This window comes from Dioscorea cayenensis, chromosome 11 (assembly GCF_009730915.1).
Source record: "Dioscorea cayenensis subsp. rotundata cultivar TDr96_F1 chromosome 11, TDr96_F1_v2_PseudoChromosome.rev07_lg8_w22 25.fasta, whole genome shotgun sequence".
Taxonomy (NCBI): domain Eukaryota; kingdom Viridiplantae; phylum Streptophyta; class Magnoliopsida; order Dioscoreales; family Dioscoreaceae; genus Dioscorea; species Dioscorea cayenensis.
In genome coordinates this window covers 12,661,254-12,679,801 of record NC_052481.1, presented here as the reverse complement: position 1 = coordinate 12,679,801, position 18,548 = coordinate 12,661,254, and the positions used below count along the sequence as shown (strand labels likewise).

The window sequence follows — 18,548 nt, the reverse complement described above, 5'->3', positions numbered from 1 at the left end:
ATAGTATAGGGTTAGTCATGGTTGACCTTAGGTTTGGGACCGAGTGTCTTTGGATATCCATGACTCATTAAGAATTAGTTAGGAGGCATAATGACTAGTCTTGCACTTGATATAATAGTCCTAAGGTGAGCAATATCCGGGTGCCCAATTTCTCTATCGATTACCTCTCCTTATCCCTATTGCACTTATGTTCTTTTCTTTTCATTTATTTATATTGATACTGTTCACACAACTCCTCAATCATTTTCACTATAGTTAAATAGCAATTCTTGTGTTTCTAAGCATTATTCCCTATGGATACGACTACCTACTAACTAGGGTACTTTATTACTTTAACAAGCAGTGCACTTGCAGTACTCATGCAAGGGGTGTATCAAGTTTTTGGCGCCGTTGCCGGGGAATAGGTGTTTTGGAAGCATTTTGCACTTAGTTGTTTTAACTATTCATCAATTGTTCTATTTCACACTTTCTTATTCTTCCATCATTCTGATTTGTTTTTCTTTCTTTGGTTATACCTCCACGTTATGACCCAAGGAAACCCTTTGACATTAGTTGAAGGTGATCTGGATATTTGAAGAAGAATTCATAGACGGGGAAAAGAACCTATATAAGAACAGTCAAATCAAGCTAAGATAGAAGGTGAAGGGTCTGATAATATGGCATAACATTATGAGTAGTAGAGGGCACTCTCAGATTATGCCAGACCCACAGTTCTTGGCACACAATCTAGTATTATGTGGCAACTGATCACAGCTAAGAGTTTTGAGCTAAAGCCAGGCTTCATCCAGATGTTATGACAGTCAACACAGTTTAATGGTTTGGCCGATGAGGATCCAAACAATCACATTGAGAACTTCTTGAAAGTGTGCGACATGCTCAAGATTAATGGTGTCACAGATGATACTATCAAGTTGAGGGCCTTCCCATTTTCCTTGAAAGAGAGAGCAAAGCAATGGCTACATTTATTACCTAAAGCATCGATCACTACATGGGAGGAGATATCTTATTTTGTGCAAATGGAATTGGAGTCTCATTTTAAGACATGGGATAGGTTCAAGGATCTCTTGTGGAAATGTCCTCAGCATGGGTTCCCCGAGTGGATGATCATCCAAACCTTTTAAAATGGTTTGAACCCAAGTACAAAGCAATTACTTGATGCTAAAGCAGGAGGTACCTTAGGAAGCAAGACCCCCGAAGAAGCTTGCATCTTATTGAAGAAATAGTTATGAACAGTTATCAGTAGAACACATGAGACAGAAAGAAGGTAGCCGGACTTCATGAGATTGATGCAGTCGCATCATTAACAGTGCAAGTTGAATCATTAAGAAAGTAGTTGGCGACAATTGTTGTCTATTCGAGAGCCAGCTATTTATATGCTGACGTTGGAGGTACTTACCACATTTGAGTTTGACCTATCATACTCCAGCTTCTCGAGTATTAACGCCATATAATTAAGAGCTTTTGGTAGTACCACAGTATGAGAATCACACAGTTCTCGGTCTAACTTGGGCTATATGAAGAGGCCTTCACTGACACTGAGGAGTATGGGTAGCTCCCAACAGATTATCCTGGTAGCTTGATTCCTCAGCACACTTATAAAGTATTATGTGGCCAAGGTCAGTATGAGCTAGGAGTGTCCAAGGCGTCGTGCCTCTCCCGACTGGCCTATAGATATATCCACACCGTTCTGAACCGGTTAGTGAATAACAGTGGTGATAGTAAATAACTTTTGAGTCGGTAGGAGTTACTCTATCTTTATTCCATGGTACAGAGTGAGCCACTCTAGCTTGGCCACATTGTGCAGAGTACCTGAGCACCAGGGTCAGTATGCCAAGGTCAGAGTTCTCTTCTTAAGCGCATACATTACCAGACTCATCATCGGGATGGGCCTATTAGACATGATCAGATTGGCCGAGAAGACGATTTAGGCATATCTAAGTTGATTGTTCCTTAGGCTTAGGGTCTAATTGGTCTTTTCTTGTGGGATTCCTGCACTTAAGTCAAACCTAGGAGGCTGGGGTGGAAGAGATTCCATCTTAGGTTCCTAGTGGTTTAGAGCTAGTCGTCATGGCTTATTGGGGCTTGAAGGCCTTTGAATTTCCCTGGTTCGAACCTAGAACATGATTGACACTTAACGCCTATCATAATTAATAATCAAGATAACCATTGTACATACTTCCAACTCATTCTAAGTGTGCTTAACATTGTCTCTAATTGTATTGTTTAATAGTGTTGTACAAGTAAACTAAAGAAAGAGCATAAACAATTAGGCTATTGATTATGTGAAAAGGAAGTAATAGGAGCCTCTTGCCATTCCTTGGGAAATATGACTCTTGTGTTCATACATGAGGTATTACTTGATGACCCATACACTAGTGGTATAAAGGACCAATTATAGTATTAAGTGCATACTTGCATGCTCATATATTTACATAATTTATGCACCCATAACATGTCCATTAAAGGACCAAGGAATATGGTTTCCAGGCGGGGTCATGGGACTAATGATGTACATGGAAGGCTAGAGCGCGATCAATGTGAATTGACTCCATAGCTACTATACTCCACAGAAAGTATAGATCCCGGAGGTTCACGACCCTGTATTGTCTTCTCACTTAGTAAGTGTTTGAGATAAGATAGCATGGAGGTAGTGGAATCCTGGGGTTCTAGGGCAGACACCTTTAGTATTTTGCACACATATGTCTCATAGCTTCAAAAGGTCTAGGTCCATACCTGATCTGTGCTTAGGTGGACAAGCTGATTGATGTGGAGCTGTGAATATGACTTGGTATTAGTATACTCCACATTGATTAGCCCCATCCTCACAAAGAAGTCTATGTAGGACATCATATACTTCTCCCCGAACTTATAGAAGCTAATTGTCTCTCGATGTCCAAGGCTAATAATATTTCGGTCAAGCTTAAATGAGGTCATGACCTTCATCATGAGCTCTCAGTAAGACTTCTCATCGATGCCAAAAAACTGCTCCCAGCCCTGTACTGAAATCAAATCTCGTACCTCATTAGCTAGGTTTATAAGCTCCATTATCAGCTAGTCAATCCAACACTCCTCAATGAAGCGCTGATTCACAAGACGATTGTAACATGCATGGTGCTCGAGATTACCAAATCTAGGTACTGGTAACCGAGAAAACTCACTAGTCTTGTCCTTTTTCTCGGTCTCTACCTGTAGATAATTAGCTATTCTCTCTTAACCCATAACATACAATTCCAAAAGAATACAAAAATCAATCAATAAAATACAAACAATACAATGGAAGAATGGACAACTAGTGTACAACAGGTACATTACAGCCTTTATATGACCATAATAGTCTTAATACGCCTGTGACCTTATCCGTGGTCATCCTCTGGATGTGTATAATGGGCACATAATGGCCCATTGTGTGACTTAGTAGCTCTGATGTGAACTTTTCTCAAGTTACCACGGGGGCACAATGCTAGTGATGCATCTGTTACATACTAAAATAAGACAGCGACTCACTAACAATGGGTAGATCCTGTTGCTAGATGTTGCTAAGACAAGATGAGTGAGAAAAAGTTCACACAAAGTCGTTAGAACAGGCATACAACAATCTTCACAATGACCACTGTTCATTATGGAATGGGCGTTGTGAAGCTCGACTATGGTGATTGACACACCTCTTGCGTATGTCTATTGCAAGTGCACGGGTGTTGAAGTAATAAAGTACCCAATGGGTCGGGTAGTCGAATCCACAGGGAATAAAAGTATTAGTAATGGCTACTTCTATGTTATCTAGTCAGAATCAAGAATATGGTGAATTGAACTCAAACACAAGAATATGAATCTCGCAAGCAAGCAAGGAAGAATAGAAATAAGGGAGATCACAATCAATGGAGATGAGATACCCAGGCAATGCTTCCCCTAGGATCTAACATTAAGCGCAAGATTTACTAAGTGTTTCTAAAACGAGTCAATCAAGTTGAGGAAATCCAAGAATAATCAGACCTTGCCTCTAAACCACAGATACTAGTCCCCTACAAGGTCCCGGTGGAGAAATCACTCAATCTGAACACCTCACACCACATATGATCTCAATAGACTTTGGGATTCCTAAGAGTAGATCCAATTCCTAAGGATAGTCCTAACCCTATGACAAGGTCCCCTTGCGTATATCCTGCAAGTGCACGGGTTTGTCGAAGTAATAATCCCTGGTGAGCGGGTATCGAATCCACAGGGAGTAGGGAATAAAAATACTTAATTCGATTCTTAGCTATGTGAAAGATCAATAATGATGAGAGTGACAATGATTCAATTCTCCACAATAAAAGTAACAAACAAGAGAGCAAAAGTAAAGAAGGGGATAAGGCAATCGACAAAGATGGGGTACCCTGATAATGCTCTGCCTAGGATAATTGTTTCAAGTGCAAGAACCCTCTATTATGCTTCCTAATTAATGCAATGGTGAGTCGTGGAAATCCTTAATTACATAATCCCAAATCTAAGGTCAACTATGCCTAACTCTATACATGTTCCGGAGGAGAAATCGAACAATCTCAACACCTCGCACTCGTATAGAGTTGCAATGAGCTCTAGGGATTCCAAGTGATAAATCTCTTACTTATTATAGACCTAACCCTTTGGTCTAGGTGGAAGGTCCCTAACCACAATTGAGCCCTAGATACTAAGATCACCTCAACGCTTCACTCCGTTGCACGTGCAACTAAGCCCCAGCGGAAGTTCATCCCTTAGACCATTCACTCTATTATGACCGCAAAGAACTCAAGGAACGGAGGTAGAATCTATCACGACGAAGGGGAAAGGGGGCGCTCCTGTACCTCTAGACTCACCCTCTCAACCCTCTCCAACCTAGCTTTGTCTAACGCTCGTGGTGTGTTACTCACTCACAAGGTTACCAACAAGAACTCTTAACCCTAGTGTCACTCTAGGGGAAATGTTCATACAATCAAGCATTCAAGGTTGGAACTCACAATAAACATCAATTTATTGAAAGCATAATAAAGAGGTTCAAAGAAACAAATACATCCCAGGGTTCACAATACCCGAGTACCCACTAGGGGTTTAGCTCTCCATGGAGCTAAGTACAATCAAAGAAATAGAATGTAAAAGCAATAAATCCATAAAGAAACCCCCTCGATAGTCATGTGGATGGTCTTGTGGAAAGTCATCTACTCGTCGTCCAAGGATTCCCTCGTCCGGTATAGGATACGCCTCAACGGAAGCTCCCCTACCAACCTTCTTCCTATGGAATGATGATGTCAGAGCCATAGAACCTCTCCAAAACCTTGGCCAATACCCCTCAAAACCCTAGCCGAAGCCCTCTCTCAAGTTGGGGAAAAGATGGAGAAAAGAATAATAAAATCGGGGCTGATTCGGCTTTAAATAGGGCAGGAATCGGGCGACTATACGGGCGTGGATGCTTCACGCGCCTGTGGGGAATTTCCACACGGGCGTGGATAATTTCCACATACCGGTGTGGATCCTTTGAACTCTTATTTTCTCGGCCGGCTGTGAACAGTGCTGTTACAGTACTTTCTATCGTGTTGCTACATTACTCTGCTACAGTATCCGGCCTGAATAGCTTCCCGAATCCATACTTTCATCGGAGTAACGCAAATGGGCACACGTTCACGTCGTGGATCACTTGCATCTTCAATGATAGGTACGTTGGTGAAGCTCTTGTTCTATGTGCATAAGTTGGAATGCTCTAGTGTGACTGTCTTTGTGCCCTCCAAATGGATGTGCCAACTCGAATACGAGAAGGTTGGCACACACTCTAGCATCTCACACCTGACCTATGTCTTCGCGTTTGAACCTTAGCAAGATTTCCTCCAAAATTGGTGCATTATGATCCACATTGGCCTATTTCCTTCATACTCAGCCTCACAACCCTACCTGCGTAAAAGTAACATAAAAACACACATATTAGTGTAAAAACCCGAGAAAAGTAATGCTCAACATAAGGAATGAACGCTTCGCATTTGTATCGCACAAGCACTTATCACCCTACTTCTAGGTGAAAGATCCCTAACACCTTATAAGGTACCAGTAGAGAAATCTCTCAGTCTCATGCCTCACACCAAATATGGCTGCATAAAGCATAGGGAATATGGAGATAGAATGTACTAATTGGAGGGGAAAGGGAACACTTCACTTTTCTTAATGTTCTAACCCTAATGGAGACCTTTCTCTCACCAAGGTAGACAACTGAAGCAAACCAATCAACCACAAGATCAATATGGCAAGCAAGCAATAAATAAACAATATTGAAACTCAATTAAACTCGATTTAATAGAAAACACAAAGTAAATCAATATAAGAATAAGATCCTAGGGTTCACGTGCCCGAATACCTACTAGGGTTTAGCTTTCCCAGGGGCAAATTATAAAACAAATAATACAATGTAAATCAATGAAAACCATGGAATAAAACCCCCTTGAATTCATGATGATGGCCTTGATAGGTCGCTCAATGTCTTGAAGGATTTCTCTCCGAAGCTAGGTCACCGATGGCTTCCCTAATGCCATGACGAAGAAACAATCTATCAAAGTTGGTGAAGAATGACCCTAAATTCGCCAAAGACCTCCTTTCCAAAGCCTAGCCACTTTGCCTTTCAAACAATATAAAAAAGTCCCCAAAGAATAGGGCAAAATGGCTATTTGTAATAACCAGCTCGTGCTTGTCATGTGCCTTGACCTGGACGGGTTAACTTCCACCTGCCCGGGTGAAATTCTGACCTGGTCAGGTGAACAATATTTTTACTACAGTGTTTTACTATGTTGTTTGTCAAAAATGAGGCTCCAACACTGTTCTCCTGAGGCCACACAAACGGACACACGTCCGTGTGGTAAGCTATGAGGTTTCCCATCATCTAATCATCATTGGGAAGGTTCTTAAAGTCTTTACACAAGTGGTGACATGGGAATGTGGCTGTCTTTGTGCCCTTCCAAATCACTATTTAACTTGAATTCTTTTGGAAATTGGCACACACCCCCAAGTATATGAGCTCCACTTGTCTCTTGATCCTTATGTTGCACAAAAACTACCTACATAACCTATCTTTTCTTCCTCTTCTTCTTTCAATGCAATCACAACCTTATTTGCATGAAGGAATACCAAATACAATTTACGAGACATAAAACATGATAAAAGTGATGCTCAATACATGTAAAACATACAAAGAAATATGTTCACTCAAGCACTTATCAATGATAAATTTTTATACAAAGGTCATTTCGATTAGAATTCAATGTAAATCATTCGCCAAACATTTTTGAACTAGTTTATGCCATTTATACATCATAAAACTCGATTTAAAAGGTTTTAGAATTATCTTATGAAATTGGCGGAGAAGAGAAGGATACTCCATGGTGGAAATCAAGTAAATCTCATGCTAAATTGAGCGGGAGCAGTTTCTAAGAGATCAAAGTCACTAAATGATCTATGGGGAGAGTTCTCTGGTCATGTGGAAGAGAGAAAACAAAGTTTTGAGTGAGATAGGCTAAGAGCCAACTGGTAACAACCCTATATCACTCTATAATAGCCTTGACAATGGTCTGATAACGCCCGTTATTCATCTGTTCAGTTCCCTAAGGCACCACCGCCGTTATGGGCTTGTTATTAGGCCGTTGTTAACTAGTTAGGGTTCAAAAGCTTCTAACTGTTAAAAATGGTCATTTTAGGGCTCATTATGCTCACAACAACCTGATCACAGGCATGGTAAGGCCTTATTATAAATCTAAAAAATTGCAAAGAAATAGCACGCTCTGAAGAACATGCGTTATGGGTCACCATGATAATGACCACGGCCGTGGTCAGCTCATGACAGAGTCATTCAATTTTTCCATGACTCAATTTTTTTAGAGAATACAACTCTCTCCCTGTACATCATAATGGTTGCATAACAGGTGTACCATTCCTATTGTGATGCAAACTATGAATAACTATGGATTCTCCTTGTATAAAACTGCATGAAAACAATTCGCAACAATAAAACTAGATTCTACAAACAAAGTTTGCTCATAAAATCCAATAAAAATGAGTCAACTTCACACCATTCAATCAAGCATCACTCTTTATTTAATTACTAAGTGGTAAAAAACTAAAAGCTAAAAATAAAAGAACAACGACATGAAAATACTTGGGTTCCCTCCCAAGACATACCTGTTTTTACCTCAAGATGACTTTGGTTTGCTTGGAGTAAGTAGAGAGAACTTCTCTTCATTAGCTACTTTCAAAGTGGTGGAGTTTATTACCTCAGTAGGATGTTAATCTTTAGGTTCTACCTTCGTCAATACCTTTATTGTTGTTATGGTTCTCAACTTACTCCTCCTATTGGTCTATTAAGGTAGTAGTTTTGTGGATTGTGTTGGTTCTTTGACAATGCCCCTTGCATATGTCCCGCAAGTGCACGGGTTTGTCGAAGTAATAAAATCCCAAGTGAGTGGGTATCGTATCCACAGGGAGTAGGGAGTAAAAATACTTAAATTATTTCTTAACTAAGCGAAATATGAATAGTGATTTATGTGACAAGATGTAATGCAAACAATAGTAAAAGAGACAAGAGAGAGAGCACAAGTAAAGGAGAGGTAAGGCAATCAATATAGATGGGGTACTCGGATATTGATTCACCTAGGACAATCGTTTCAAGTACAAAAACCCTCTATTATGCTTCCTAACTAATGCATTAATGAGTCGTGGAGATCCTTTAATACATGGTCCCAAATCTAAAGTCAACCATGCCTAACTCTATACATGTCCCGGAGGAGAAATTGAATAATCTCTCAACCTCGTACTCGTATAGAATTACAATGAGTTCTAGGGATTCCAAGTGATAAATCCTCTTCCTATATGTAGACCTAACCCTTTGGTCCAGGCGGAAGGTCCCTAGCCACAATTAATCCCTAGATGCTAAAATCACTTCAACGCTTCACTCCATTGTACTCGCAACTAAGACCTAGCGGAAGGTCATCCCTTAACCCATTCACTCTACTATGACCGCCAAGAACTCAAGGAATTGGAGGTAGAATAAATTAGATCGGAGGGGAAAGGGGACGCTCCGCTACCTCTCGACTCACCCTCTCAACCCTCTCCAATCTTGCTTTGTCTAACTCTCGTGGTGGGTCATTCACTCACAAGGGTTACAAACAAGAACTCTCAACCCTAGTGTAACTCTAAGGGAGTATTCATACAATTAATGCATTCAAGATTGGAACTCAATAAAAACATCAATTAATAAAGGCATAATAACAAGGTTCAATGAAACGAATACATCCTATGGTTCACAATAAGTACCCCCACTAGGGGGTTTAGTTCTCCATGGAGCTAATTATAATCAATGAAATCAAATGTAAAAGAAATAAATCCATAGAAAACCCCCTCAATAGTCATGACAATGGTCTTGTGGAGAGTCCTCTACTCGTCCAAAGGTCCCTTTGTCCGGCCTAGGATACACCTCGCCAGATCGGTGCTGACGAAAGCTCTCCTACTAACCTTCTTCGAAACAAAGTGCAATGTCAGAGCTGTAGAACCTCTACCAATCCCTAGCAAAATACCTCTCAAAACCCTAGCCACAGCCCTCTCTCAAGTTGGGGAAAAGATGGAGAAAACAATGTTGAAATCGGGGCTGAAATCGGCTTTTAAAGGGTTGGACTTGGGAATCCACACGCTCCTATGAATATTTCACACGGGCCGTGTGGAATTAACGCACGGGCGTGTGTCACTTCTCTGGAAAACTCCTTCTTCGGCCGGCTATTAATAGTACCTGCTACAGTATTTTGCTAAAGTATTACTACAGTGTCCTGCTACAGTACAGGTCCAAAACACTCACGCAACCATACTTTCATTGAGGTAACATAAATGGGCACACTTTTACGTCGTAGATTGCTTTGCTTCTTCAATGAATGACCGCGTTGGTGGAGATCTTGTTACACATGCACAAGCTGGAATACTTAGAATGTGACTGCCTTTGTGCCCCTCCAAATCATTGTTCTAGCTTGAATACAAGGAGGTTGGCACACATTCTATCATCTTGAACCCGACTTATGTCTTCGCGTTTGAACCTTCTCAAGATTTCCTCAAAATGGTGCACTTACGATCTACATTGGCTTCTTTCTCTAAGATTCAGCTTCACAACCCTATATACATGAAAGTAACATAAATACACACCTATTAGTGTTAAAACCTGATAAAAGTAATGCTCATCATAAGGAAAGAATACTTCGCATTCTTATCACATAAGCACTTTTCAAACTCTCCTACAGTTAAGCTTTTGCTTGTCCTCAAGCAAAAATTAAAACATTATATGCATAGATGAAGGAAATATTGGAAGTGCTTGGCCTTAGGTTCACCAAAGCATGCAAAGAGAGCATTCTACAAGTTAAGGAAATTTCAACACTAAATACGAAAAATCAGTGCTCTAGCTAAAAACTTGAATAAAAAATGACAACAAACCCGAAATCGTGTAAGTGTGTGAACTCACTCAAGTCAACCCAAAGTATACTCCTCAAAGTTCTACGTAAAAGGGACTTATTTATCTACAAAAGGTAACAAAAATTCAAAAAAGGCTAGTAGCTTCACACATCTTCTAAGGTAGCCCTTTCTAAAGCGGCCGCTAAGGTGACTTTCACACTTTCGAGGTGGTAGCTTTCACACATCCCATGAGATAGCTCTTTCTCTCATTAGGGCATAACTAGTATCCGACTTATGAGAGTAGCTTCATACATCATAGGTGGTAGCTCTTTCCACCCAACAAGCACAAATAAACAACAAAACTATTTTGTTCTTTCTTTTCATTTTTTTCAACAAAATAACATAAGAAACAAAACTAAAACTAGTCCCTTTAATATCAAACTTGAGTTTCTAAAAGAGTTTAAAGAGTGAGTAGTGCACAAGTGTCAATCGGGCAAAAATTCCTAAACATTCAAGCAAGAACTAGAGCATGAGAATATTCAATGTTAAAAATTCTCCTATACTCAAGAATACAATCATTGCAACTAAGGTGAACCGCCATTGCCTATGTGAGCATGTATAACAATCAAGACTAATATAAGAGATATGTGCACTACGAAACTCCCCTCCCCCACACACTTAAGCTGTACATTGTCTCCAATGTACACATGCAAGCTCACTAAAAATGTATAGTAATCAAGAATAAATGTAGGAGAAGCAATCAAAACAATACTCCCCTAACTCCTAGTGTTGCATTTGATAGAGCTATTTCATTGGGAGTGGTGTTCCAATGGGTTGTGAAGCATACACGACCAAATGCCGAAGCATCTTAGCCGTGTCTATGACTAGTTCTCTATTCCCATGATGACAAGACCATCTGCACGCATACAAGAGGTGGTTCAGTAAAGCTCAATAAAACAAAAATAGCTCGAGTAAATAAAAAATAGAGAAATGAATACAACTCGAGACAACAAAATGAAAAATAAACTCAGAAGGAAAGTCCTTTCTGAGTATACAAGTCCAAAATAGAAAGTGCAAGTAAAGAAATGAAAATAAAGTCAAGTATTCGTGTCGCACTCTGGCTCTTCTGCTGGATAGTCGAACGGTGCTGGTGGATCCAGTGAGGGTGATGCAGGAGGTGCTTGAGAGGTGCAGGGTCGCAGCATAAATGGTGAGGTAGCGTCTCTCTGGAGGGTCTGGTATAGAATGTCAAAACGCGCCATGAACTCTGTGAACTACGTGGCCTGCATCGCACTAACCTCTACTATCTCTGCTCGTGCCTCAGCAATCTCGTTGCGTACCACCCCCAAAGCACTCTCGAGCCTCTCAAAACGATCATGGGCTCAAGATGGTGAAAACATGCGTACTGGGGATGGGTCTTCTGCCGCAGGGGGTACGTCGGTCTCCATCGGTGTCAGCTGAAGCTCGAGAGCAGGATGAGAAGCCTCGGCAGCATCATCCTCATCCTCAGCTATCTCTGGAGCTGGTAGAACCAAAGCATAAACTCCCGTCTAAACCCTGTGGACCATACCCATCAATCTCATCGTCTCCAGGCTCAGGGGCGCAGGTATACTCGTCTTCTCGATCCCACGAATCGCGTGCAAGAGACCCATGCCCAAAACCAGTCTCGTAATGTAGGGACTCAAAAAGATCGCTCCCAATCTGGCATACTGTCCCTGATGTCGAATGTACTCTGCGATGATGTGCCCTAGATGAATCGGCATGCGGTGCACAATCGAATACAAGTACAAAAGCTCCTGTTGGCTCAGAACGCCAGTGATATCATCACGGCCATTCACCGACCTGCTCAGAATGGCATATAAATATCAGTACGTGGGTCAGGAAAGACACGTGGCCTTGGACACCCTTGGCTCATACTGGCCCTGACCACACAGTGCTCGGTAAGCTCTCTGCGGTGTCAACACTCCAGGTTAATCTGTCGATAACTGGGAATACTCCTCAGTGTCTATAAATGCCTCCTTGCAGAAGCCATGCCAAACTAAAAACTGAGTGATGCTCATGCTATGGTACTGTCCGAATACTCTGAACTGAACGGTGTCGAGGCTATCGAATCTCGCATAAGATCTAGTGAACTCGAATGATGATAAGACCTCAAGTGTAAGCTCACGAATGGCTGGCTCCCTAATCGATAATAACTGCTTCCATCCATCCATCCACCGAAATGAGATCCTCGAAATCATTTGCCAACTCATATCCCTTCTGTAAATCTCTTAATATGCTCATGTCCAGGAATCGAGTCTGTCCAAACCAAAGTCTTGACAGACACTCAAAATGAGCCTGATGCTCGGGGATAGTGAATCTCATACTCTCAGACTCGGAGGACTACTCACGCGGCCGTTTCTCGGCTTGCTTCTTTGACCGAGGTGCCATAATCTACAAAATTTGAAAGAAAATTTATCAAACCAGTTAATTAATTAATGTTGCAAAAATCCACATGGTCGTGCAGAATTTTTGCACGCCCGTGTGGATCCACGGGGTATGAACAAACACATGGCCGCGCAACAAAAATCTAACAATACATTTTTAAATTCTTCCTAACTTCGTTCTAAACATGTATAATCATTCTAATTGCAGAAACGAAGCATGATTGACCTGTTTCATCGATTAAAATCAAGAATTGACAAAGAAAAAAATGCAAAGATAAGGGTTTACCGACGAGTTGAGATGAAAAACATTGAATTGACTGGAAAACCAAGTAAAAATCCCTCCAAATTGGCAATACGAAGTTGGGAGAAAGTGTGAGTGTGCTTGCAGACGAATGGGAAGTGTGAAAATGAGAAGAAACGATGATCCTTTTAAAAGGACTCACGCCTCTTGGCGTTCTGTACATCCGCACGGGCGTGTGGAAATTACCCATGCCTGTGCACCTCCAAAGGAGAGAGCCACAGGGGCAGACACACGCTCCTTTGTGCTCTCGGGATAAAACTCACTATCTCTGAATGCTACTAGACGGGCGTGCGGAAAATACCCACACCCATGCGGCCGACCCATAGGGGCAGCCGCACGCCCCTGTTTCTTCTCTGTCCAACCGAGAAGAATCGTAAGTGTTTTGCACTCCCATGCAGAAATTCCACACGGGCGTGGACATTCACAGGCCCAACTCACAAGGGCAGCCGCACGCCCTTCTATCTTGTAAGGATGGAGAGGGCTCGTCTGCAGAGATTCACACAGGCGTGCGGAAAATTCCCATGCCAGTGCGTTTTTCACAGGTTCACCCAGAGGGGCGAGTCCATACCCCTATGTGCTCTCAGGATAATTTGCCAAGTCTCTGTAGAAAAACACACACCCGTGCGGAAGTTACCCACGGGCGTGCGAAAATCGCAAGGTCGCTCACAGGGGCGAGTCCACGCCCCTGTGCCTTCTCTTGATGAGCTCACATACAAATCCACGGGCGTGCAAAAATTCCACACACCCGTGTGTTTTCTCTGGATGACTTGGAAAATTGATAAGTGCTTGTGCGATATGAATGCGAAGCGTTCATTCCTTATGTTGAGCATTACTTTCCTCAGTTTTCTACATTAATATGTGTGTTTTATATTACTTTTACGCAGGTAGGGTTGTGAGGCTGAGTATGAAGGAAATGGGCCAATGTGGATCATAATGCACCTATTTTGGAGGAGATCTTGTTAAGGTTCAAACGCGAAGACATAGGTTAGGTGTGAGATGCTAGAGTGTGTGCCAACCTTCTCGCATTCGAGTGAGCACATCTATTTGGAGGGGCACAAAGGCAGTCACGCTCGAGCATTCTGACTTATGCATATAAGAACAAGAGCCACGCCAACATGTACATCATTAAAGAAGCAAGTGATTCATGACGTGAACGTGTGCCCGTTTGCGTTACCCCGATGAAAGTATGGAATTGGGAAGTTAATCAGGTCAAAGATTGTAGTAGCATTGCAGCAACCACTGTAGCAACACTGTTCACAGCCGGCCGAGAAATCAGAGAAACAGAGAATCCACACGGGCGTGTGGAAATTATCCGTGCCCGTGTGGAAATTCCGCACGGGCGCGTGTATTATCCACGCCCGTAGAGTTGCCCGATTCCAGCCCTATTTAAAGCCGATTCAGCCCCGATTTTGGTATTCTTTTCTCGATCTTTTCCCCAACTTGTGAGAGGACTTCGGCTAGTGTTTCGAGGGGTATTGGCCAAGGTTTTGGGGAAGTTCTACGGCTCTGACATCGTGATTCCATTAGGAAGAAGGTTGGTAGGGAAGCTTCGATCGAGGCGTATCCTATACCAGACGAAGGAATCTTTGGACGACGAGTAGAGGACTCTCCACAAGACATCGACACGACCATCGAGGAGATTTCTTTATGGATTCATTGCTTTTACATTCGATTTCTTTGATTGTATTAAGCTCCATGGAGAGCTAAACCCCTAGTGGGTACTTGGATGATTGCAAACCCTAGGATGTATTCGTTTCATTGAACTTCTTTATTATGCTTTTAATAAATTGATGTTTATTGTGAGTTCCAACCTTGAATGCTTGATTGTATAAACATTTCCCCTAGAGTGATACTAGGGTTGAGAGTTCTTGTTGGTAACCTTGTGAGTGAGTGACACACCACTAGCATTAGACAAAGCTAGGTTGGAGAGGGTTGAGAGGGTGAGTCGAGAGGTACAGGAGCATCCCCTTTCCCCTCCGACATGATAGATTCTACCTCCGTTCCTCGAGTTCTTTGCGGCCATAATGGAGTGAATGTTCTAAGGGATGAACCTCTGTTGGGGCCTAGTTGCGTGTTCAATGGAGTGAAGCATTGAGAGGATCTTAGTATCTAGGGCTTAATTGTGGCTAGGGACCTTCCATCTGGACCAAAGGGGTAGGTATATATTTAGGAAGAGATTTATCACTTGGAATCCCAAGAGCTCATTGCAACTCTATGCGAGTGCGATGTGTTGAGATTGTTCGATTTCTCCTCCGGGACATGTATAGAGTTAGGCATAGTTGACCTTAGATTTGGGACTATGTATGTAAGGATTTCCACGACTCAGCATTACATTAATTAGGAAGCATAATAGAGAGTTCTTGCACTTGAAGCGATCATCCTAGGTGAAGCATTATCCGAGTACCCCATTCTTTATCGATTGCCTTACCCTCTTCTTACTTTTGCTCTTTCACTTGTTGTTTTTATTGTTGAGAATTGAATCAATTTCACACTTATCACTATTGATATTCCACATAGCTAAGAATCAAATTAAGTATTTTCACTCCCTACTCCCTGTGGATTCGACCCCGCTCACCCGGGATTATTACTTTGACAAGCCCGTGCACTTGCGGGATATAAGCAAGGGGACCTTGTCAAAAACTCTGCAGGCTCTGTAGAAATTTCCTGAACATGTTTACACATTCAGAGCCTGCTCTTTTATGCAAAATACACCAGCGGAAAACATTAAAAACAAGCTCAAGAGACTTAAACTTTGCCAAATCCTCATGAAAACACATGATGACATTAAAATCCACAATACAATACACATCAGAAGCATCTAAAAATCAAATCAAGACACCAATACTCAACAAGTTATTCATGCAAAAACTAAACTATCAACTAAGAAAAAAAAACAGTAAACACTTAGGTTGCCTCCGAAGAAGCGCTTGTTTTACGTCACTAAGCTTGACGTACCTCGTCCTTACCTCACAGGTGCTCATAGATTGATCGCCCGCAAGTATACGGGTTCGCCAAGTAATACCCTCTGAGTGACACAGGGGTCATAGTATTCCACAGGGCCAAGGAAGTATTATTACTCACTCTTCATCTATTATCTAGCCTACAATTCTTAGTATGAAGAACAAATGAAATAAAATAAAATAAACTAACTAATGTATGGCCGGGTAACTAGCACACGGATGTAAACAAACAAGGGAGTATCAAGCATGAGAAGGGAGTATTTGGACAAGGAATCCAGCTAGGGTTGTCATTAAGTCCCGAACTAGGATGAGTTAAAGGTGCATTGATGATAATTGAGACCTAGAGACCACGTGAGTAGATTAGCCACAATCTCTCGGCGACTAACCCCTGATCCCATATGAATGTAAATCAGAATCTCTTCCAGATTAACACACCTATGATCGCATTAAGTTCTTGGAGTTCTCTAATAGGAGTAAACCTACTATCCTTCGGCTTAAACCTAGCAATGGAGGGCTACCAACACCCGATCTCTCGGCGTGTAGGCACAAGTATCCCCTTTTAATCTCTCCTAGATCTAGTACATGTGAGTAGGTCACATCTACGCATAAAATGTATAGTAGAATTATGGATCTCTCCATATATGTAATTCTAGGCATGAAAGCATGAAAGATTGAATCTCAAACAACCATCAAATTCAATGAAGAACAACATTCCAAGTTCATACACAAGAATACACCTTAGGGTTCATACAAATCCAAACACCAAAATAAGTTAATCCCTTATGACAAGGGATACTTATACAACATACAAGGAAAAGAAGTATAATAAAGATGCAAGAAAACTCCCTCTACGGTCTTGATATCCTTGGATTGATGAAGCCTTGAATGGTGATGCAATGGTGGCTTAAAACTTCACTCCAACTCCTTCTCCTATGCTCCTCTCCCTCTTGGTGATGATGTGTGCTCGTTTCCCACAGGGATAGTCACCGAAAGATGGCCGGAAGGCCTCAAGGATGTGTGGTGGTGGCGGCCCAAGAGGCCAAGAAGAAGTCTCCCCAAAAAGTCCTCAAAATTCACTCATATACCCCCATAATCACTCTCCAAAATGGGCTCAATGAGGACCTCATTGGTGTGGTATACAGGCTCGATGAGGACCTCATTGAGCCCCTCATTGACACTGTTTGGGGTAGGCAAACTCCACAAATGCTCTCAGAATAGTATCCATACTGGCTCAATGAGCACCTCATTGAGCCAGTATGCCTTCAAACAAACATCTTCTTTTATAGCTACACTGATCATCCCAGGCTCCATACCGGGTAGCATTGAGGTCGCATCCCATGATTAGATTCCTGACTAGAAAGACCACCAGGTGCTACAGTGGAAGCTACAGTGATCTTGCTATGTCACTGATGCTACAGTGCCACTACTACAGTACCATGGCCTGGTTTTCTTCTCTTTTTTGCCCAAATCATATCTTCGTGTCCTCCATGGCATTTTCATGCCCTACCAATCAAATAACATATGATTACGCATAAAACGGGCATCAATTCATATACAAATACATGCTATACGCAACTGACAAGATCCCCTTGCGTATATCCCGCAAGTGCACTGGTTTATCGAAGTAATAATCCCGGATGAGCGGGTATCGAATCCATAGGGAGTAGGGAATAAAAATACTTAATTCGATTCTTAGCTATGTAAAAGATCAATGATAATGAGTGTGACAATGATTCAATTCTCAACAGTAAAAGCAACAAGTAAGAGAGCAAAAATAAAGAAGGGGGTAAGGCAATCGATAAAGATGGGGTACCCAGATAATGCTCCGCCTAGGATAATTGTTTCAAGTGCAAGAACCCTCTATTATGCTTCCTAATCAATGCAATGGTGAGTCGTGGAAATCCTTATACATGTCCCGGAGGAGAAATTGAACAATCTCAACACCTCGCACTCGCATTGAGTTGCAATAAGCTCTAGGGATTCCAAGTGATAAATCTCTTCCTTATTATAGACCTAACCCTTTGGTCCAGGTGGAAGGTCCCTAACCACAATTGAGCCCTAGATACTAAGATCACCTCAACGCTTCACTCCATTGCACGCGCAACTAAGCCCCAGCGGAAGTTCATCCCTTAGACCATTCACTCTATTATAACTGCAAAGAACTCGAGGAACGGAGGTAGAATCTATCACTCCGGAGGGGAAAGGGGACACTCCTGTACCTCTCGACTCATCCTCTCAATCCTCTCACACCTAGCTTTGTCTAACGCTCGTGGTGTGTTACTTACTCACAAGGTTACCAACAAGAACTCTCAATCCCAGTGTCACTCTAGGGAAAATGTTCATACAATCAAGCATTCAAGGTTGGAACTCACAATAAACATCAATTTATTGAAAGCATAATAAAGAGGTTCAAAGAAACAAATACATCCTAGGGTTCACAATACCCGG

The 18,548-nt window shown here is 41.9% G+C and overlaps 1 non-coding gene across 1 annotated transcript; it reads right to left on the bottom strand.

The window, feature by feature from the left end:
• Window positions 1–980: 980 nt before the first annotated feature.
• Window positions 981–1,090, bottom strand: LOC120272850. The gene has a single exon (XR_005540385.1). It is a non-coding gene; the product is annotated as a small nucleolar RNA R71 (small nucleolar RNA).
• Between the last annotated feature and the right edge of the window lie 17,458 nt (window positions 1,091–18,548).